At 44.6% G+C, this 24,163-nt stretch overlaps 2 protein-coding genes across 4 annotated transcripts in view; both read right to left on the bottom strand.

The window, feature by feature from the left end:
* Window positions 1-20,520, bottom strand: part of plxna2 (plexin A2) — a 211,741-nt gene extending 191,221 nt beyond the window's left edge. For all 3 annotated transcript variants that reach the window (XR_014601560.1, XR_014601561.1, XM_084068097.1), the window contains exon 1: window positions 19,973-20,520. The gene's annotated coding sequence lies outside the window, so the exon portion shown is untranslated. The remainder of the gene's footprint in view (window positions 1-19,972) is intronic.
* csrnp2 (cysteine-serine-rich nuclear protein 2) overlaps window positions 1-24,163 on the bottom strand; it is a 352,543-nt gene that overhangs the window by 31,830 nt on the left and 296,550 nt on the right. The window lies entirely within an intron of this gene.

The following is a 24,163-nucleotide window of genomic DNA, read 5'->3' as shown; positions in this document are numbered from 1 at the left end:
CAGGGCTGTGTTTTTTTATGTCAATCAAACTGCGCACACGTGGGTCCGGTGCAGGTTAATCTGTCACCGTTATTTGTAGCCTATGCTACGCCCAACAGTGAAAATTGACAGTCAACACAAAGTTGCAAGCTATGCAGATTTAAAGGCCGAATATGATAGGGATTAGCAAAGACTTGTAAACTACTACTAATTTTTCAATTTCTGAAAGGGGGAAAGGGGAGGCGTGGAGCGTCACAAATCTCACAATACATGCAAGTCTCACATAAGAGAATAAAGCCTGATTTATTTATTTTTTACTTTGTAGTATGATGGTGTTGCATGCTGAAAATACTGTATCTGATCTACAGTACTCTTGTACTGTAGATTACAACAGCTTCTGTTTCATCAGCTTGTAGATCTGCTATTTTCGGCATGCAACATGATAGATTAAGCACAAGAACTGGGCAACTTTAGGTTGCGTTTATGCTTACAGTATTTCCTTAGCGTGGGAGTTGGGAAATTTGCATTCAAATAAAATATATTGTGAAGTCCTTCACATGCTAAATGCCTAACCTCTAACCTGCAGTCTACTGTGTGCTACTGAGGGCAAAACACAGTGATGTTAGCAAGACGTTTTTGTTTTTTAAGTTAAATCTCTCAGCAAAGGATAATGTGTTCCACATTGTCCCACACAAATGCTCTAGTTTGCCCCACATTTGGTTTGTTCGTATGTGGTCACCCTGTGTGTGTGTGTGTGTGTGTGTGTGCGCACGCGTGCGTGCATGTGCGTTCGTGCGTGCGCACATGGGTGACTGGGACGGTGCGTTAGTGTAGATGCGGCCTATTTAATACTTCACACAGAGCAAGGACAACAGCCCATCTTTTCTCTGGGAGTCTCTTGGCTAGGTTAATGATGTTTACAGTTGGACACACACCACTCCAGCTATCTTTCTCTCTGTCTGTCACAAACTGCTTCTACAAACTGGCCCAAACATTGGACTCCCACAGGTCCATCCATGTGAAGCATGGGTCTATGCCTCCACAGAACCAGCCATGAGCCTTCCTCACTTCAAAACAACAGTATCATTGCTAGAGCGAGACTGGCTACAACAGTATCTGTCGGGCCGATATATCGGTCATTATTTGGCTTTTTAAATTACATCGGTATCTACAATTTAGAATTGATTTCGTATATTTGGACAGAATATCAATCAAAAACAATCCATGGGCTAGGGAACTTTCCAAAATCGAGATTGGACACAAAAATCTGCCATCGGTCCGAACAAGCACAGTCAACACTAGACCTAGTTCCCCAGTCTAATCCAGAGACTCTATACCCAGGGCCTAGGCTGTATCTACACCAGCAGTAGCTCTAGACATCACAGCCTTGCCTCGCTTATCTCATATCCCCGTGATTTATTGAAGGGAAGCACTTGTGAGGAGTTCAGCCAACTGACCCCCGGTGACCGACCCTTTTCGCCCCAGACTGAAGGCTTGTTGCATAAACTACACGTCTTCTCTCTCTCTTTCTCTCTCACGTCTCCCCCACTTCAACCCTTCTATAGGTCACTGGAAGGCCAAACTCTAGTCTGTGACATGAGCCAGACACCCATGGTGAAACAATAACACTGATAATGCCCCATCAAGAAAGATGAGAGAAAGAGCTAAAGCCGCTTTAATATAACAAAGTCCACTCGCGGCAACAGAAGCAGAAACGCTGGAAACTTTCAAAGAGCCATGGAAATTATGCAACGTATGATGCATACAGATGAGAGCAAGCTTATAATATAGTGACATTACCGCTTGGTGTGCAATCCCAATGAGGGCTTGTTTTCAAATAGCATACAGCACATGCAAGTTTGCAGGGAAGCAATGTATTTTCTCATGTCTTCCTGCCATGATCATAATGTTTCTGGTACAACTCACACATCATTCTTTTTGAGCACTATCAAGAAGACGTATTTGTCGGCCTTTACCAGTCAAACACACATAATACTCCATTACCACACACACAGGCCATTTCAAGCCGATGCTGTACGAGCCACCCCTCCAGCACCACATCTCTTTCCATCTCCCTCTCCCTTTCTCTCTCTCTCTTCCTCTCACAACCACTCAGTCTGACAGAAGCCCTCTCTAATTTCATCAGATGTGATAAAACACCACAGAATGAAGTCCATGGCTAGTTACTTAGCCCAATCCCTGCCTGGATGAGAGGCAATAACCGCGTGCAGCAGAGAAGCCCGGTGCTTACTCACACGGAGGGGATACATGCCCAGCAAGCATAATTCACTGCTTCACTGAAAGCTCCACTTACAGATTGTAAAACACGCAGCAATGGTACACAGTAAAAATCCTCAGTGTTCATTTATCCATTTGTAAGTCTGAGGGTCCATTTGGTTACATTTGTAAGCTCTAAGAGTTAACAAGCAGCGTGGGGGCTGTGCCGGGGCTAGACCAGTGGCAACATCGCACACATCTCTATTAATACCTACTGGTTGGACTTCCGGGTTATCTGCGAAGGGGTGGAGATTGGCTGTTATCGTTTCCGTCTTATTCTTTGTGTGATTCTTTGTCTGGGCTACGTTATGTTCTAGCAGACCACGTGTCCAATTTCCTAACTATTCCGAACTATTCTATCCTTCTTAATCTACTCTCGGCCACACTAGATGCCTTACGGCACTTTGATGCCTCCCACAGGTCGGGAGTATAACGCAATTGATATCAAACTGCGCATGCGCCGAGTTATGGCTGCGGGTGCCCACCATGGCCACTGCCACACGCTGCAAACTTATAAAGGACTTTCATTTATGGTTTCATTTTTCGTGTTCACACACTGCCTTTTATAAGCAGGAGGGCGCTTTGGATATAATCTTCATACTACTAGCACGCACATTCACATGTGCAATGTTCGAATCCAGGTTGTGTTGCTATTAGCACACATAGCTTAGCTCAAACAGCTTAAACATCAACTTCTCATGACTGTGGGACAGAGCGCACATCCCTGGGTAGCACAACGGAGCACAGCGTCAGGACCCCAGAGCCAGCGAATGCTTCGCGGACCCCGCAAAGTATTCGCTGGGGGTCCGACCTTCCTCACGGCTGCGGACAAAAACATCTCTCTGTGAATCACGTATGAAGCTGGCCGTGTGTGTGTTGTAACTGTCACCAGGCAGACATCGACTCATAGGAACACACGCCTTGCCCACACATAACTAAAAGTCTGCCAATATTTTGAGTGTGTGCACTCTGCGCTCATCTGTTGTGCGTCCTCTGTTGTTGCATCGTGTTTGTCATTAAATATTTAGCCATGTGCATGTATTACAATAATTGTAATAATACTATATATAGCCTATATTGTAGGCTACTAGATGTGAGGGCTGCATAGCGGCCATAACCTCAAGTACTTACGACTTCATATCACATGTCTCTCACACACACACACACACCCACCCCTTCGGGGAGGAACTCCACTAATTTCCTTCATTTATTTATTTCCATCATGTTAACGTGGGAGCGAGACAGAAGCAGGCCGCAAGGCTATAGCCTCGCGTGGCCAGACTATATCACGGCGTGGATATGAGTCTGGTGCCTCTATGTTTTTTTTCCAAGGGGGCGGGATCAAAACAATGGCTCTGGACGCAATTGGTTAGACCTACAACCAACTACCAATCACAGTCTCCCATATTTGAATACTGTGCCCTGATTGGTCACCCCACACTTCTGGAGCAGGAAATGAATTCACAATGGAGCGGTGCCAGACCCAAATCGCCAAGGGCATTTTTTTTGTTTGCACTGGCAGATTCGTCTAGTCCCAGGCTAGCAAGGCTACACACTCCAAACCTGAGCAATATGCATAATGGCTCACATTTCTACAGAATAACCAAAAGAAGTTGGATGAAGAAAAACTGCATACACAGGCTAGATACTCTCACTTAAAAAAAAGAATACTTTGGTATTTTACTGTGTAGCACATAAATGAGCAATTCTTTTAATTTTGTTATCCCCAGCTCAGACTAACAAACTATTATACGACATGCTTTTGTACATATGTCCCTTAGTATAGTTCAGAGATTCCCACACTGTGGCGTGTGCACCCCCTGGGGTGTGCAAGCTGCCTCTAGTGCATGACATTAATAGTGTAATGGTGGTGCTGGTGTTATAATTACAAATGTTTTTCTGTGAACTTTGACCTTTAATAACGTTTTACTCGACCAAATTGGAGAAATCTCACTTCATAATCATCTACACAACTCAACACATGCACTTCTCTCTGAACTTTGACCAAACAAATGACTCGGTAGGTCAGTTCACTTTTTCTTCTCAAATCATGTGAGAAGGTCATATTCTATCACTGGTAACCATATGGTCACATTTTACTGCACCAAATTGGAGAAATCTTACTTCACAATCACCTGTAGTTAAATGAACATTCCAGACTTTACAGTGCAGGACTTGCTATGGAAATGAATAACAAAGTGGTGCAGGGAGCTGTAGTCAGCATTAGCTGGGCCTTTCGACACGCTGGCTGTATAGATATTATATCTGCACAACCTTTGGCAGCTGCCGGCCCACGTCGGGCCAGGACAGGGCTCACTGAGCTGACCGGCCGGATCAGTTCTTCTGAAGTGCACATTCATGCCTTCCGGCTGGTTCCATGTGAACCCCGGCACAGGATGGAGCGCTGGCTGAGTACGCAGTGGAAAATCAGCACTGGCTGGCTTCCTGTGAGCCGGCGTTCTGAGAGCTCCAGTTGCCCTATCACCACATGCAGCCACTTCCCTACATACACATTAGTGTGAGCTACCAAAAGAGCTTTCACTTTCACCGTGCCAGTGGATATGTTCATGGCTATTAGATTGCTTTTTCCCGCGATCACTGTGTTGTTACAGAGATTTTAGTGGCAGATACCAAATTCCAGGTCCACTTTACGCTCTCAGAGTTAAACTTTTGCTGTGTAGCTGTAGCTGGAACATGGATGCCCTAGATGAGACGAGAGAATGCCCATTTCGTTTCTTCTGCTTCTACTTTTTTTTTTCAAGGCAAAAAAAAAAGAAAAAGCAACATTTTTGAAACTCAGCAAAATCCTTTGAAAAATGTACCAAGACAAGATGTTCACACCGGTGACGTATAACACACACACACAAAGTATGCATGCACACTACTACATACTGTACTTGCCGTAGCACATCCATTATGCACGTGTGGCGCAAACCGCTCTCACCTGCGTATAGTAGGTCTGATGGGGGGTATTGGGGATTGGGAGGAAGGAATGTCACAGTGACCTAGAAGGGTTGTGATGAAAAATTGTGTGTCGGCTGCGCAATAGCAAAGCCCTGCATTATTCACTTTAGTTGTGAAGGTTGAGGGTAATACGCAGGAGATGGCGGCAGGGCTCGTTCTGAGCATTATTATACCCCCCCACAGACCAGAGAGAGAGGAAACTCATATTCAAAGTCCCTGGGACAGAGAGAAACAGAGAGAGAGAAATGGGCCTGTGGAGAGTGGACTTCCAGGGGCCCTCATTCTCTGAGCTCTTACAAGCTAAAAAAGTGCTGGGGAAAAAAAAGATAAAAACTATTACAAGCCTAATGCACTCCTCTTTCACATACCGTCATACTCCAGCAGCTCTCTCCAGCCTCCTGCCAGTCATTATACCTGTTGGGTGCCCGGGGCCGAGGCTGCGTGATGCTGAACCATGGGGGAAGTCACTCCTGAGTAGAGCCCGACCGGTGGCACATTTTACGGTCAGATGCCGATCCTAATTTTGGTCCTAGCCCACCGATTACCAATGTTTTGACCGATATCTTGTCAAGTTTTTCAAAAGTTTAAAATTCTAAACATCACGTTGCAACACGTTGTGAGCTTATGGATGTAATATTTGTTTATATTTCTGAAATGTTTTGAAAATGTTCACCTACAGTACAATGACATAACCAAAATAAGGACAGTTTGAAAGTTGTTAAAAATCTGGACACACGGCCCCGGCGGCTGGCGTAGCCGTCTGGGCACCTATAGGCTGGTAATCCAGCCTGACAGCATGTTGCGGGTTCGAGACCTTTGCTGTGTGTCACCCCCCCCCATCTCTCTCCCCATTTCCTGTCAGTCTACTGTATACCTATCAATAAAGGCAGAAAAAGCCAAAAAATATATGTATTTAAAAATATATATCTGGGCTGATATATCGTCCAAACGGATATATCAGGCGGGCTCTACTCCTGAGTGTAAAAATGTACCCGTGAGCCACTACAGTTAGGAACAATATACTCCCAGCTGTAAAGCCTGATTTATACTTCATTGTGTGTCATGACATGTCGTATTGTGACGCACTGTGAGCTTGTAGATCTGCTATTTTCCGCACGTGACACCATCGTACAGCGTGTTATAAATCAGGCCCAGAGGCCCCTCTGCACCTTCCTCTATACAGCGCTACTGAAGACGTAACTCAGAGATAGACAGGCTATCCGTATTCTCCAGAGAGAGAGCGACCGATGGAGCATCTTTTATGCGGCCGCTGCTGAACTCTGTACAGCTGTCCGTCATGATTCGTCCTCCTATACTACGTCTCGATCTACCGGACCAGCGGAGAGGCTCCGATCTGTGGAGAATGGATGTCATTGATGTTGTCTGTCACACACACACACACACACACACACACACACACACACACACACACACACACACACAAGCGCAAGCACTGTGCGTACAGTAGGTCTGTGGGGGTTGGACATTGAGATTCTGAGCAGGGTTTGTACTGTATATTGCCAGCTGAAGGTGTGAACTGCATGGTAATGTGGAAGAACGTCTGCCTGTAGACGATGTGCTAGCATACACCTGTATGTGGGGGGCTTCAAGGCCATGTTTGCGCCCCCGAGCAGATACAAAGATGGAGCTTTATGTGTACCAGCAATCTACATTAGTGTATATTATTCCACTGAAGTAGACTCGCCACAATACATCCACAAGCAGTGGATGCTTTAGGTTCTGCATTAGGTAAATCAAACCTAAAATTATGCGGGCGGGATTATAAAACATTTCCTCCATTTCACATTTAAGAAAGTCAAGGGAGACTGGGACCACATCCCACGTTGTCAGAGTGAGGAGAAGAACAGACAGACTGACAGACAGATGGGAGGAGAGGGAGAGGGAAACAGAGACCAGAAAGAAAATATACACAGTGACAGAAAAGGGAAAAGAGAGAGACAAAGAGCAATAAAGAGGAGAAACAGACGGGCAGCAGAGGGGGGAAAAAGAAAGCAATAAAGAAAGCGAACAGACAGAAGAGAGAGCAATAAAGGGGAAATAAATCAAAAGAAAAAGCACTTCCATGACAAGGCAGAATGACCACGCCAAAACCCAGCAGACTGAATTCCACTGCGGCAGCGGTTACCTCGCGTTAACTCTCTCCTCTGCTGTCCCTGACCCTGTGCGCACGCACACACACACACACACACATACACACACACACACACACACACACACACACACACACACACACACGCGCACACACACACGCGCACACACACACAGACAGAGGCAGAGTGCAGGCTGCCCTGGCTCCATCATCATGCCGGCTGGAGGCGTGGCCTGAGTGAGGCAGTAAAATGAGGCTACGTCAGGCGAGCGAGCCCCCGTCTGCGTCCCATTGAGGGATGTTAACTGAAACCCTCAACGGTAAATATGCTGCGGTAGAGGATAAGATGAAATGGATGCCCACGTTCAGAGTCAGCACAATCACTCACACCGCAACAAACACGCATAACCCAAGCAGCAGAGTATTTCCTGCTGTCCCCACATTTCATTATTTGATAGTTATAGCATAGTATGTGTGTGTGTGTGTGTGTGTGTGTGTGTGTGTGTGTGTGTGTGTGTGTGTGTGTGTGTGTGTGTGTGTGTGTGTGTGTGTGTGTGTGGGGTGGGGGGGTTAAACATGCGGTTGGATACTTGGCAGTCCCACTTTAAACTCACTTTAAAACAATCCTTGCTGCTGCTCCCCTTCAACTGAATGTATTCGGCAAAACATAATCATACTCCAACGAGGGGATGGCAATAACAGGAAAGATCAACAAAACCAAAAAAAAGCAAGAAGAAAATGTAGGCCCTAACGAATGGGGGGGGGGGGGGGGGGGCACCATTCAGCATTTCATCAGTAACACAAATAGGACCTGCCGGGGCAGGCTTCCATGCTGAAGTGAACTAATTAGGGCGTTTCGGTGGCTGCTTCCAGAGCGCTGTCTCAGTCTGGCTGAGACCAACTAGCATTCAGTGTAAACGGTTGGGAGGGAAACGGCATTTCCTGGTGTATTTCTGTACATCACCAGTAGCTTCTAGCAAAGGAATTTTCCATCCTTCACTCTTGCCGCCTTCATTTTCGGCGCCACTGGCTGAAGCCAAGTAAATTAGGCTATCCGGATTATACGCCGTAAAATCCTCAGTGTTAATATATCCGTTCTAAGCGTGTACAAATGGGTCCGAACGTGGTCAGACTTAAACTAACAGAGGATTTTGTTGTGTACAAAAACCCCAAAACACTTTTTTGCTTTCGTCTCCTGGTCAGACATTACAGTACCTGTCCCCAGAGCAGCACCTGGTGCCTGTCCTTGTTTCCTCGGGACAGATCTAAGAGAACAGACCCCCCCCCCCTCCCAAATGCAGCTTCCTCTCATTTTCCTGTATGAGTCAATGTCATGAAGGACCATGAATGCCCCCCTACCCGCATACTTCCTCCTCTACATTTTTGCAACACTGGCGGTGGATGCTGTATGTCAACACATTTCACTGCCAGCCCCGCTCCATGCTACTTTGAGTGAACCCCAGGGACCCTCGGGGACAAGCCAGTCGTAAGGTCACTCGATGAGGTCAGTGGGAGGAGCATATACACTATGCTTTCACTTGCGGGAATCCCATCTGGCTGCAGGCTAGCAGAAGTATAAATCAGATATAAGTCTCTCTCAACTCCAGTGTCGCAGTCGTCTCATTGTCACTGAGGTAAATTAGGAATGATAGCCATCTACCCCTTTCGTGAGGATAGCTACAGGATAAAAAAAGACTTCAGTGTCACAGATTAAAACGTAATAAGTCACAAAGCTTGCCGCTGTACGAGAGGGCACAGTTATAGCTAATTCCTCTCAATTTCCCTCGATTTTAAGACCTTTCTAGTAAAGCTCATTTATGAGCAGCTCTGGTATCAAACCAGCTTAGAATAGAAAGACACTCAATCTGTAGTTCACAAGCATTACTCTGCGCCGCTGTGACAATAGAAAATTGGCCATTACAGCACGGACGGGAGCTCAATCAAAATGACTCACACAGTGAAGGACTGGACCCATTCTGTCTGTCACAGTTTCAGCCATTCCTTCTTTTGGAGCATCACGTACGACGGTGGTTGTTTACCTTGATGCAGTGCTACATGTAGAATGCCTCAAGAGAGGCAGGTATGGGCAAACACACGGCATTACACTTACGTAGAGCATTGGAGCTGCTAATGCATTGCTCTGAACGCCTCACAAACAAAACAAACAGAGGCACCACGTCCTTTATCAGGCTCGCCAGTGGCTGAATACTAAGTGAATCCAAATGGAGAGGGACTTGCTACACAGTAGAATCGTCAGAGTTAATTTAACTCTGAGAGTGTACAAATGGAACCGAATGGACCCGTAAGGGTCCATTGGGTCCATTGTGTTCCATTTGTACACACAAATGGATAAATTGGGAGTTTACTATGTATGTGGTCAGGTGGTGTTTGTGTGCGTGTGCATGCGATGGGATCACGTGCACGTGTTCTAACAAAAGAGACAGAGGAAGCTGAAGGAGCGGGTGGAGGTGGGTGAAGGAGGTGGTGGGTTGCTGTAAGCTGTTAATTGTCAGTTATGAAAAGGCAGAGAGGGCCCTGCGTGTGCCAAAATAAACAACAACAAAGAACACCAGGCTGAAATCTTAATTCCCTTGATCAACAGTGACACTGTCAGGCACATTTTTGTTTAATAGTTCACAATCTCACCTCCTTAGAGAAGATGCGTAGAACAGCTGTCTTGTCGGAACAAAGACGTTAATTTAGGAACTTGAAGAGAAAACAAAACGTTCACATTCCATATTGCATCCGCACACAATACCTGAGACAGCACATTATGAAGTGTAATGAAATGCAAATTCATCTCACCTATTCACCCCTGTCAAGTTGAACATGCTCTCTACAGAATATGGGGTGGGGGACGTGGGGGCTTGTTGTTGTAGCAACAATAGCAGTGAGGTTTGCACAACACACTAAACAGTAAACATTGTACCTCGCGAGCTTCTGAATGCTCTCTGTGATGCGGAAAGTCTCCTTAATTCCCAGCTTTAGCCCTTGTTCTTTCTGTAAGACGAGTGAGTAGATAAAGGTGTGGCACGCACGTAATGCTGAGGCTGTAGGGGATGTATCAGTGTCAGAAATCCTATGAACCCATCCACTGTGTGGATCAGCCGTTTTAATGGCATTAACTCCTACGGTAAATCCCTAACTGTCGCAGATTAAGACATGAGAGGAATAGGATACATTCACTGCTTTCAAGTACAAACCTGCTCACCCCCCTACCCCCCTTTCCTCTGCAATCTGCCCTAGGCAGGCAAATCTTTCAGAGCAGTCAAACTTAATCATCATCTTCACCGGGAAACAGAGGGATCTCAAGTCGTCTGCAACAAGAGGCAGGGCTGTCACACTCTGGATAATTATCTCCCATACCCTAATTCGCCAGTCACTCTCCTTAAACAACCACGGTGAAGACAACGATGCTCTCAACCCTTGTTGCCGCCGATGTGTGAGTCACACATGCTGACACGATTGTTGATCATTTATTTTCCCGTGAGTTAATATCACATCATGACACTTATGTTAATCATTTCTTTGCATCTCGACGAAGGCTTCTCCAAGATGCCACCATCATGTCTCTTACATTCCATTGGTTTTGACAGAGGCCGGCTATTGCCGTGTTGTGTCGCCCATCAAAAACAACACATCGCACTGAGACACATGGTGAGCTTGCAGATCGGCTATATTCGATGGGCGACACCAGCATGTAACTAAGTATAAATCAGCCTTAATGTCTCTGTCTGGGAGAGCCACTGTGGCTGTTCCACTGAGCTCATGAAATGTTTCTCCCAAATAGCCGATGGTACTGGGAAGTAGGGGAGGTAGCGAAACAACTACATCAAACTTCCCAGCCGATAGATTCATCTTGATAATATTTGGCAAAGCAGGAATAAACACTCCTTTTAACACAGTTACTATGAGTCATGACTGAGTTTATGTATAATTCACAATGGCCATTTTCTTGATATCAATTGATAAGCAGCCTGAGAGGCACTGAAGGGAAAATGTTCTATTGTTCCTCACACATTCCACTTAGTACACTGCTGACTGGAAAAGTCCAAACTCAAGCCATGTCCTTAAAGGACCATACTGGTGGTCTGGCATGTTTAGCTCATTGACTGTGACTCATTGTATACTTGACATTACTGCTGAACATTTTCCAAAGCATACTGTGGTTTGTTTGATCTTTTTTTTTAAGGAAGCCATTGGATTCCATTAATTTCAGTATGGTATGGAAATCAACATGCAGAGACTTGACCCTTGCTTGAGATAGGTAAACCAACACCCCAACTACTTGCTGCGTGGTTATAATTTTATTTTTTTAGGGGGGGGGCAGATTTATGTTGGGGTTTATTGCATTATAAAGTGTAGACTGATTTGAAAAGTCTAGCTGAAAATAGTCCCTCGAGAAAAGATTGATTTACGAATTAAACTCAAACGTCCATGGCTTATTAATCGCGCAATGATGTTTAGCCCACACTGACTCAATTACTCAGCTAAGTTTTGTGACATTTTAATGACTTTGGAGAAAATGTAAACAAAAGTGAAATAAAAATTAAGCCATTAACGGGGAAATGGTCTATGCTTATGCATGGTACTGTATATGGCGCTCACTGACGCCAGTAGGGTCCTTAAAAGGTCAGGAGGAGGTCAAAAGCAGAAAAAGACAGTAGATCTCATTGATAAGTTTTGTGAACAGCATTACTGTATGGGGCAAATGTTAGCCGAGAAAAAACAACAACAATACACGTCAACAACCTTATAACAATGTCTAGTAGTTCTAAAGCCACAACTATTGAAGAAATACCTACATTTTCCCACTGCCTTCACTGTATGGGTCAAAAACAGTTTACACATGCATAAACATACTGTGGCTGCATTTATCCCCATGCCGGGGGAATTAATTTCCCTTTGCCTGGACATTGCAATTCACCTCGGGCCAAAGTAAAGAGTCTGGAGGTACAGGAATGATAGAACAAGCTCCAGACTAAACTCTTCATAAGAGCTAATAGCTACTTCCCAAATACCTTTACAGACCAGTTATATAACCTATTCCAGGTCCTATGAATGGAACCGACATGCTTATAAAATACTGTGTCCAATTGTGCCGGCAGCAACCGTCTCAACCAGTGTAATTGTTTACCCTACTCAATAACACAGTAGGTAGAAAAAACTATGAAAGAAAGAAAGAAAGAAAGAAAGAAATGCTATCTCTAATTTGGAAAGTTTTATACCCGAGTTGAACTTTGTTGCACGACGAATTCATGCAGCAAAAATAGCAGCTGCGCAGGAGGTGTAGATCTGCTATTTTCTGAGCTCTGTTCTAAGGTGGAGGCTGAGGCTGTTGTTGAAGCCCCTGCCTCCCCACAAGGGGAAGACGAGCTATCCACCCAGATAAGACCATGGCTGATCTAGCGAGCAGCAACAATGCAGACAGCCTGGATGCAGGTGGCTACATGTCACTGAGCCTTCAAGCACAACACGACCCGGTAAGGAAAACTGAATGGAGAGTTCTCTAAAGAAGGGGGGAAAAAAACAGCAAGCAGTTATAATAACTCTTCAGAGAGACGTGCTGACAGAATGATGTTAATGCAACACATTAACTAGGGGGAGTGTAGATGACGCCTGGAGCAAGAGAAGATCAAGCTAGTTTGAGTCGATCTCCCAAGAAAAAGTACACAATGCCTTTGAAATGGAAGAAAGATAGAGACAGATAGATGCCAGCTAGAGAGCAAAAAAAATCTTTCTACACTGCAAAATCCTGAGTGTTAATTTACAGTGTAAAAAAATGGAACCGTTTCAGGACCATATTTACACTCAAGATTTTACAGTACAAGTAGTTGTAGGTGTATGTAGTGGCGGTCATCAGCTCTGTATTTCTCTTGTACATGAGTGGACTAGACAAGTAATGTTTTCGCCCCAGTCTGTGGTATCCATGGTGACGGTGGCAGGCAAGGCGTCATCATCACCAGGGGGCAGTGTGGGCAATGCAGCGCTGTGGCACATTGGTGTGTCTCACTCTCTGCCCACCCTGGTCATAAACACACGTGGATGCCAACAAACAAACAGGGGCACCACTCTCACAAACAAAAGGCAAATTATGCGCCCTACAAAAAACAACTAAAATTGACACACACACGCGCAGATGCACAACCGCTCACGTAATACAAACACACACTGTCATCTGCTACTGACAGCTGCCCCCTTGGCATATTTGCAGCACCGCCCACCACCACCCTCAACAACGACACCCACCGCGCCCCCCTGTCCCCCTCCACGCCTCACTCTCACCCGCACTCTTTTGTTGCTCACTTATTGTCAATTTCCCACGAACAAAAAACACACATCCTCCCATGACGCAAACTAATTGATTATTGATGGTAAAAGTGACTTACATTCAAACAGGGTGTGAAAAGGGAGAAGGGTTACGGAGGAGAGACAATGCATTCAGTGCCTTTCATCGAAACAAAATAAGTCAAGGCATTTGTATGTAAAGCTGCGGGTCTTTCTTTTTTGTTGCCTTTGTTGTTGTTGTTGTGATTAGCTGCACAGGCCACGTTGTGTCGCCTGCAGTCCGTGGGGGGGTGGGGGAGGGCGCTATGGCAACTGAGAAAACAGTCTAAGTGGTGAAAAAATATGCAGAACTGCAATATTCACAGAATCATAACAACCCTCATCCTGACTTGCTGGACTGCGACAGGCTGACTTCCAAGCGTGTGTGAAGATCTCTAACAGACAAACAAACAAACAGCCAGACTTGCCATCCTGCGGGCCCCTGCTCCACAGTTGCTGCCCTTATCAGTGGCATCGTGTAATTTTGCAACATGTGGTGGGAAAAAAAACATACAAAATACAGCATGGCTTGTGAGAGCAGGGATCAGATAAAGAGTGAGGGTGCCTGGGCAGCGGGCTGTGGAGACGGGGCTGAATGTCTAAACAGCCCGTTGTGTGAGGGAGAGAGACTGATGATTGTGGCAGACAGATTGAGTCACTAAAGAATGGCAGCGGCTACAGATCCCTGTCCCTTGGAAATGTGTCATGAAGACAGTTCCATTAATATCTTAATGAACGCTTCCAAGCCCCTTAGAGAGCGCTCGTGAGTAGACTGCCTTCTCCTCTCGCACACTGGGCCCTGGGAGCCGCTCTTCCTGAACATCAACAGGACAGCATTTTAAGTCGTGCCAGTGCAGCATTGTGAGTGAGGGTGTTAGGCTTCCCAAAGGACTAGCCTAAACGCAGAGCCACTAACATGCGCCACTAAATTCCTTTAACCCCCTCCCCAGCGTTCTCTCTACCTTCATTTACTGTCCATTTCTCCATCTGTTGGATTCAGCAGTCAGACAAAAGACATTGTTTCAGCAAGCTGGCAAGCCTTTGCAGGAGCAGAGGGCCCATTGAGGTTCATTGCTAGCTCACTGCCACATCAATAGAGTGGGCAGCCTGGGTGAGGGTCTGGGCTGGCCGTGCTTCTCGCTGGCAGAGGGAGGACCGTTAGCGGTCCACCCTACCCTACCCTACCCCACCCCTCTTATGAGAGACTGGCTGGAGCCTGTGTGGGAGTTGGGCACACACTTATGTATGGATACACACACACACACACACACACATATATACACACAGACAAAACGCCCTCTCCTTCCCAAATAAGCCAGCATTCAGACAGACATGGGAAAACAAACTATCTCAACAGTACCGAGCGACCTACAGCACTTCAGCCGGCCCTTATACTAGAGCAGCACAGAGACGTATGTGTGTTGTTCTTAGTTACATGCTCAAATGTTGCACATTTAGAGCCTTCCTGTACGTATCGTAAAAGAGTGGCATTGATTTTTGCACTCTGTGTTGTGTTGCTCATAACAAACAAGCTGCTACTAGCAATGTAGGGGCCTGCAGCCATCAATTTAAACAGTTTCAAAGATTCAGTTAAGTCACTGTAGGCCACACACATGACCACTCAACATGATGAAAAGCCAGCAGCGGGCATGACAAGGCCATTAAAATGAGCCCTATGGTCCTTTTCAAAACATCTTCTGTTGTCTGCATTAAGAAACAGCAACGTTACATCGTAAGATGTATGATATCAGTATGTTCATCATATCAAGAGAGTCACAGAGCTGATGGGCTTAGCTTGAAGACGTGTTCTTGTCTGCAAGCAACACTGTCGTGCAACAGAGCATAAATTAGGCATTAGGACGATTCAACTGTCTGTCCTGATCCAAAGCAGTATTCATTTGAAGGTTGTGTCATGGAATACTGGATAAATCAGTAATTGATGAGGCAATTAGGTAATAGGAGTCTGAGACAATATTCTAGGTGGTGATGGTTGTGCTTTAATGTACATGATATCATGGGGTGAAGTACGTTCTCGACACACAGTCTGTACTGATCGGTGGTATGGCAGTTCTGCCAACGAACTCAGGGATCAGACAATAGTTATACTAGCTGCTTAAAGGACAAGCTGAATCATAACAAGATAGGTTGTACCAAAACAATAGCTTTCAGGCCAAGCTGAGACATCTTCTTGGCTGCTACAAGCTACAAAATATCATGTCATATCATATCATAATGTATTATATAAGTACTAAAAGTGATGGAAAAATATTATTTATTAGATGTACACAACCATAATAACCATATAGTATAATAATCCTTCTACAATTTCCTCTTCAGCCGGAATTATAATTTAAATTTAAATATCTCCGTTAGAGATCTGACATTTTGTGTCTGAGGAGGGAAGAGAATGTAGTTGCATCACTTTTTATTTTATCTTTGTTTTATTTTTGATTAATTGATAATACCGGGGCCTTTCTCGGATACATAAAACAGTTTAATATTTTCTCAATAACAGTGGCATCGTCACTAAAAGAGTGTCCCTTTCACTGATAAGATACTGGAGGGGGGGGTTACATTGCTGCAGCAACATATCCTTTCTAACCTGCAAGCAGTGTAAACCAACCTTTGCTGAGATAATCACAGGCCAACAGAACCCATCTCCACTGCTGAATATGGTGCTTTAGGGAAGCGTCAGAGACAGGTAATAAAAACCCCTGTTGTTTACAATCATTATCTAGAGGAGAGACAGAAGAAGTATAGGAGCTGTCTGTGCTGGGTGTGCGGGTGTTGGGAGGGGTACTTTACGTTCGGCTGTGATGTCACAAGTGGAATGAGGAGAGATAGTATAGCTCCGCTTCCCACCGGAGTGAGACCGCTTTCAGAGAAAATGTTCTCCCCGGCTGCACTCCACTTGATCAATGTCACAGCCAATCCAGATATCCACTATGTCAATCTCACGCGGGGGAAACGCACATCTGCACACGCATCGCATTTACAGGCAGACATGCAACCCAATCCGTGCATATACATGCACATAACATGGCTGTGGGCTATGTAGTGGTGTGTGTGTGTGTGTGTGTGTGTGTGTGTGTGTGTGTGTGTGTGTGTGTGTGTGTGTGTGTGTGTGTGTTGGGGGGGAGGGGGTGTCAGGGAGATTGAGATCTCTGTTGTGACAGCTGGACAGTCAAGACGCTCAGATAAACTGCCCACAGTGAGGAGAGACGGGAGGCCAATTGCATTAAAACAAACAAACAGCTCACTGCTTGTACACTCCGACAGATATGGAGGGGGAGGCCTGTATCAGAGTGGGACGAGTCAACGAACTCACAGAAGCACTCCCCAAGCCATTATATGGTTGTTTATATACACTAGTAAAATTCTTAGTGTTCATTTATCTCTGACTAGTACAGGTCTGTGTATGTGTGTATTTGTGTGTGAGCATGCGACATGCGTGTGTCTGTGTGTGGAGCAGAGAGGAGAGAGGCAGTTGGGATGAGACAGGGTGTGGGCTGGGGTGTGGGGTTTGCTTTATGGGAGGGCAGTAGCCTCCCATAGAATACACAACCGCTGAGCGCATTTCCACTGTTCACTCATTAAGAAATAGGTCAAGGATTCCGCCTGCATGCATAGCGACTTGTCAAAATCTCTCAAGTTAACAGGGGCAAGTCTGGCAGCCTCGGGGGGAGAGCTGGGCCAGAGAGAGAGAGAGAGAGAGAGAGAGAGAGAGAGAGAGAGATGAGAGAGAGAGAGAGAGAGAGAGAGAGAGAGAGAGAGAGAGAGAGAGAGAGAGAGAGAGAGAGAGAGAGAGAGAGAGAGAGAGAGAGAGAGAGAGAGAGAGAGAGAGAGAGAGAGAGAGAGAGAGAGAGAGAGAGAGAGAGAGAGAGAGCAGTACAAATGCTGGTGGTGACACAGCAAATCCAAGAAAAAAACAGTAGCAACTCACTCAGGAAAGAAAAGAAAATAAATTCAAGTGGTAGTACTGTCTTGGTAGCATTGCATGGATGGAGAAGGGGCTGTGCATGTGCAGACTATTCCCTGGTAATTAACTCAACTTGTTGTTTGGACCCTTTGCTCGAAGGATTCATCATCAACAGAGGACGCTCTTGAGCCACGTGAACCCCTCATCAATGGAGGGCTGGAGGGGGGGTGACAGCAGGCTGTGAGCTTTGACTACCAATTGGCCAATCCACATAGAGTTTCTCATAAAGCCAACCCCAGCTCAGACGACACAATCAGGATCCTACAGATGCTGATACTGCAGGACCTGAAGAGTAAATAAAATACTGCTGAAATGTGAATGCATCTGAACAAGAGGGAGGAAAACACTATTAAGCACATTATCAGCATAGGCATAGAAAGCCTTCTACTTCTAGCGCCGATCTAACTTAAATGCAATCAAAACACTGCAGACCCCCTGCAGAGAGAATGGGGACTGGGGGGATTCAGGGGGACTGCTTTGGAGAGGCTTTGAGAGGGTGCAATGAAAAGAAACATCAACCATCAGACCACAGGCTTGATGTAACTTTGTCCAGTGGAAGCAATTTCTCTCCAGCTTTGTGGAGTTAACCTTATTGATTAAGTGAGTGTGTGATGTTGTGGTTCTCAAAAGGCATCGCTAGTGTCTCTTCAAAGGCATCGCTTGAAAGCGGCACGTTGAGAAGAATTCTGATCATCTCTCTTGACACAAAATTGGATTCATAATGTTCATTCATATTCATGATGATGTTTCCTCACCTAAGTCAAAGCCATTATACAACCAAAGCTGATATAATTGTCTAACAGTCTAGTCTATGAAAGGCCAACTGGTCAGACTGACTGATTGCACTGCAGTAGCTCCAGACTGTCAGTGAATGCTTTTTTCATTACATTGGACATAATTAGGTGAATATAATCAGCATGTGATAATCAAACCAAGTCTGAGTGCTGGTTTGTTCTTCCAGGGCAGCGATTTCCACCCTGATGACTGCTTTTGGGGTCAAATAATTGTTTCACTTTGAGATGGATATTAAAATAATGATGTGAGCAGGTCACGCTTAGTAATACACAAAGAGTGATTTTACCAGAGAATGCGGTTTGATTGCACGGTCAGATGGTTTAATATGCTCTCCGTCAGCCGTGGCAGATGCAAGTTATTTTCATGCAAATGTAAGGCAATTTCCTACTTAAGACAACATTTATTTTCTTTAGAGGCACTGTCATGGGCGCTTGCCGGGGCGCTGGCAGTGTGGCGGAGAATGATGATTTGTGGATACATACATCTGCTAGCCCGGAGTTGGACAGATGAGCGCTATAGAGAGGAACTACAATTCTAAATTGCTGCCAAGTTGGCAACAATGCATCAGTTGTCAGTTCTCTTTGAAAAAATAAATAAATAAAAATGCAAATGTCAAATAGTGCATACTTGATTTTGTTTCCTTGCAGATGGTAGAGTGCACCACTTTTGTTAACATAAAAGTTAGAAAGAAAGTAATTCAATAGCCTAATAAAATTAACAGTGTGTAGAAAGTAATTCAGGGTTTACTTGTTGCAGCTTCACCTTGTTTTATGATACAGTTTACAACCAAGAAAGGTTGTGACTGGTAAAAAATATAATATGCCAACATCTTACAGGCTATTCTGTTGAACAGAGAATCATAGGCTACCCTTGTAATTATATCAAGCTCACGGTCAAGGTCAAGTCACATCAAACTCTAGAAATGGTAGGCTACTCCAAAATTAACCTACTGGCAAATAGCATTCACATTGACAGCAACAGAACACCCTTAACACAACCTACAGCACACAGTCAAGAACAATGCCACCTGAAAATAATAGGCTTAGTGGGCTATCTTTCTAGAATTAACCTAAAACAAGAGTGTGGTTGGTAGGCTATTTGGATATCACTGAATTTACATGAATAATAACAAAATATTGTAATTGCATTGAGAGCAACAGTGGAGAGGTGTGTAATTAAAAGTATGGCACACCAACACCATTCCTGTTGACATATGTTACTGTAGACTGTCCACTGTAATAACCCACAGTTTGTAATTCTGACACATTTTCCACACAATTGTAAGACACCCTATAAACATGCGAATTGTGGTGAGGCTATAATTACATTAAACAATAAAACAAGCCTTATCAGAGCCTGCAGGCTATAATGAAAAATGTCCCTACATCAGTTCGCAGCTAGTGAACGACTCTCTCGTAAATGAATCCTTAACGGAACCACCACGAATGTGTAGTTATGAGGTTGTGGCATTAAGGTACAGTTCAGTCAAATAAACGCATTCAGTAAAAATACATTATATTAACGTGGTCGTTGTCACTCACCTCTCAATTCAATTAGGATGTCTTGGTTGGTTACTCTATTCCCAGCAGCGGTTGTCTTATGTGTTGAGCTGATGCACTGGGCGCACACAGTCTCCACATCCACAGTAGAAAACCCTTCCGAGTAGAACAGGTCCTACACTCCTAACACTACCTTCAGAAAGTCTGCCACGACGTTCCTTGAAAAATGCGGCAACAATTGAATTTAGAAGCCCTTCCAATTAATTCCTAGAGGATACTGATAAGCCTACGCAAGTGCTGATACAAACGAGACCTTTATAGAGCCGCGCCGGTCCGGTTGCTTCATTCACTTCATTACCACAATGATAAATTAGCTATTCTGTGCTGCTGGACATTCTGCGCGTAACTTCGTTGAGCCTGTAGCCTTTACCGTCTGACTCGGAACTGACCACCACTACAACACCCCGTCAATGAACGATACCGCACATTCCTTCAGTTCGCAATGTAATACGTCCTCTCTCTACGCTACTACTCTACAAGCTGGAGTCACCCCCGGCTTGTCATCGTCTGTTGCAGCGTCGCTTGGTTCTCACAGGGCTGTGCTAGACTGGCATAGATCAGCGGTGCTAAAGCGGGCTCCATCAGTGTACAGTAGTGTGTAAGGCTACCACTTACACGCTACGGCGTTTAAACCCAGCCCCCTCCCTCCACCACTCCGCTGCTTCATTATGGTGTTAACCGTTTCAGCCCAAAGGAAGACTTTCAATAAATTCATTCATTGACAAGCGCGCAACCAAATCAATTCAGTAAAACTACGCTAGCTACAGGAGACAGACGGGTTTAGCCTATTATAGTCTATAGACAACCGTTATACAACGTTCTGCACTGCACCGTCCACAACATTTTTAGTAGCGGATTCAGCAATGCATCTAGGCTAATAATCCACCATTATTTTTATAATGATCTCAATAAATCGCCTTTTAGGCTATATTTTAGGCTATGTTTGCAAGTCCCGTGGGCAACAATATGTTTCCGACCTTGACACCTTTTTAAATGCAAAATAATATTTCATATGGACGATCTATTACATAATAAGTGAAATTGTATAACAATAATTATCACGGGTGATATTTCTTCCCTTTAGTGTGGTTTTGCCTCCGTCCGCTGTTCAAACTGTCAAATGAATGACAATCTTATATCAACTCTGTTAGAAGACTGCCATCTATAGACATAAGTCTGGAGCTGCAACTTTTCTAACCAGCAGCAGCAGCTCTCCTACTTGCAGGCTTCTGTGAACATTGCAGCACACTGTCTTGGGAAAAGATACTGAGGTTAACCATTACAGCATTCCCCAGTGAAAGTTAATGGCTGAAAATCTATGTTATTTGAGATAATCATAAAAAAAAACAGTCATTTTGTTTCTAACAAAACACTCTGGGGTAATGCAATTTCAGTGGCGCTATCAATGGCTAAATGGCTCTGAAATGGCTAGTGTTATGGGCTTGATTCAGACTCAAAGACACATGTATGCTATAGCTTTGCACTAGCCTCATGTATCCCATTAAAACATCACATTTTGGATTGGATGAAAACATCCGGCAAATGCTACAGCATGTAAAGTGTAAAATGTAAATAGATACATGTGTATTCTGCATTGCTGATTGATTTAGTTATCCAACTAAATCTCTGTAGACTTTCTCATATTGCTGCAGAGCCCATATATTGTATTTTGTTTATTTCATTGTTAGCCAATGGGTAGGTGCCAAATAAGATTTTTCCTTCCTTTGATGTATTATGTTCAGTAATCATCCATAGCACCATAATGTTTTCCACTTTGATTTATATTATGTTATATTGATTTATATTATGTTATATTATTAACAAAATACAGTACTTTCATCATCCTTCTATTGTTTGTATTGCCAAGTTATTACTTTTTCCATTTAATCACATTAATGACAACATCACATTTCGTGTTCATCAAAGTCTGCTATTTTCTGCTTTTTATGGAAAAAAAGGAAACTATTTTCAACATCCCACTCACCCTGACCCCGTGTTCTCTACATTTGTGCTCTTAGTGTGTTGTGGTAAAAAGTAGGCTAACCCACATTCTGCGATGCATCATTAATGCAGAGTGCATGGTGAAGAGGGAGCCACTGTCTGCAATCAAAAGTATTGCAAAACTGCCAAGAGGAAGACGATGCAGACCAACTAGTGTGTAAGTACACTAAAAGCACAGCGCCCACTTAAAGACGGGGTCAATAGCTGGAGGGTGTCCATATTGGAGTTCCACTGCACTACCTCTCAAATGGATCTTAGTCAACCCCAGCGGCAGGCAGGGGTAATCAAATACAGACTTTTTTTCAATCCATTACTCACAGCCCTGTTTGGAACAAGCAGTGATTTGTTTGATTGGAACATAACTCAATTCATATCAAGAGACAGGGGTGCAGAGAACTGTCTACGCATGGTTTTGCCGGTCCTGTCTGCGGGTGACATGATGAATAACCCCTTAAGTACGCTGAAACATGGTCCTTATATACAACTCCATCAATCCTGCTTTACTTAGGACACAATTGGGCAATGTGAGGCTGGTTGCATGCTCTGTGAGTAAAATGAAAAACAAAAAACAAAACAAAAACTTGGTAAATTGCACATTAGGTCCAACACATTTTTTCCACATCGTCAAATGAGAACTTTTAGTTCTCTCTGAGCTTTTTAAAGAAAGAAAAAAAGAGGTACAGTCAGTGTTTAAAACTTCAAGGTTGTCTCTCCGGAGGTTAACTCAATAATTGGTGCAACGTGTGGAGCAGCTGGTTGTCACCTTGAACGTGAACGTATGCCTGGAGGGAGTGGATTGCTGACAGCACCTGGATGAATTTGCAAGCTGCATGTGTAAGATGATGAGTAAGATGATGGATTAGAAAGCATACACAGTAAAAGCCTCAGTGTTCATCTATCCATTTGTAACTCAAAGAGTGTACAAAGGTAACGAAATGGACCCTCATTTGTACACTCTTAGAGTTAAATTAACACTCTGGATTTTACAGTGTAGCAGCCTTCACCTTAACCACACATTTTTCTTTAACCTTCTCAACCATAAACTCTCATATACTGTGCATAAAAAACATGAATATGAAAAGATTTAAACGTTAAATGGACTTAAGAGAAATATACACAGTGTTAATGCCCAACACCAGGGCAGGTGCCCTTGGCCATGGTAGTCTCACCAGTCCACTCCAAGGATGTGTTCATGTTCTTGCAATGTGCCTCTGTGTCTCTTTACCCCCTCAAGTGTCTTAATGCGATGGGAAGATGCAGCGGATGCTAATCGATGGGCCCATAACTCACAGTCGCAAGCCTTGTCACGGGCTTTCATTAAACCCCTGGGTCTCTGCCACCACCAGAAGGCTTTGCAAAGATGGGCCAAGTTCACGCTGCCATAACTCAGCCTCTCTCTGCCCTGTCACATCCCCACTCTGGATCTGAAAACAAAAAACAACCAGTCATCAGTCATCAGGGCGCTGTCACAGGGGAGAGCCGTCGATCACCTCACACGCATAGCTCTTATTTTGAACCTGGTGGAGAGAGAGAGAGACACAGAGAGAGAGAGAGAGAGAGAGAGAGAGAGAGAGAGAGAGAGAGAGAGAGAGAGAGAGAGAGAGAGAGAGAGAGAGAGAGAGAGAGTGTGATGGTGTAGGAGAGAGATATAGAGAGAAGGTTGATGTGACTCCATCACACCTAGTTGCTTCTTCCCATGCTCACTACTCTGAAGGTGTATCTGCCTTTCTTTGTCTCTCTTTGCCTCATTCTCTCTGTATCTCACTCTTCCCTGAGGTGAGGAGTCTAATTGTTGGGATTACGAGTCTGTGAAGCACAGGCCCAACTGTTTACCTGCAGGTGGGGGGCGGTGGTTGGAGGTTGGGAGAGTGTGAATGGGGGGTGTCAGTGTGAAGGGAGATAGAGACAAGGAATTGTTGGCAGGGCACGAAGCTGATTTGTCGGGTGATCAGTTCAGTGAACAAATCAAACACTGGTCGGGTTGGTTGCAGAGGGGGGTGGGGTGGTGGGGGGGATAGGGGGATGTGTGTGCCAGAAATGAGACTCCCAACGGTAATGCAGAGAGATGGCTGGCTGCAAGGCTGGCGCTCAACCGTTTGCTGATCAAAGTGCTCACGCACAACGATTTCATACTAAGTTGGAAGATTTCAAAGAGGCTTCCTGTGATGCCTT

The sequence above is a fragment of the Gymnoscopelus microlampas genome (genome assembly GCF_963454915.1).
Source record: "Gymnoscopelus microlampas genome assembly, chromosome: 10".
Lineage (NCBI taxonomy): Eukaryota > Metazoa > Chordata > Actinopteri > Myctophiformes > Myctophidae > Gymnoscopelus > Gymnoscopelus microlampas.
Note: the sequence above shows the minus strand (reverse complement) of the source record. Positions and strands in the feature narration are given on the sequence as shown.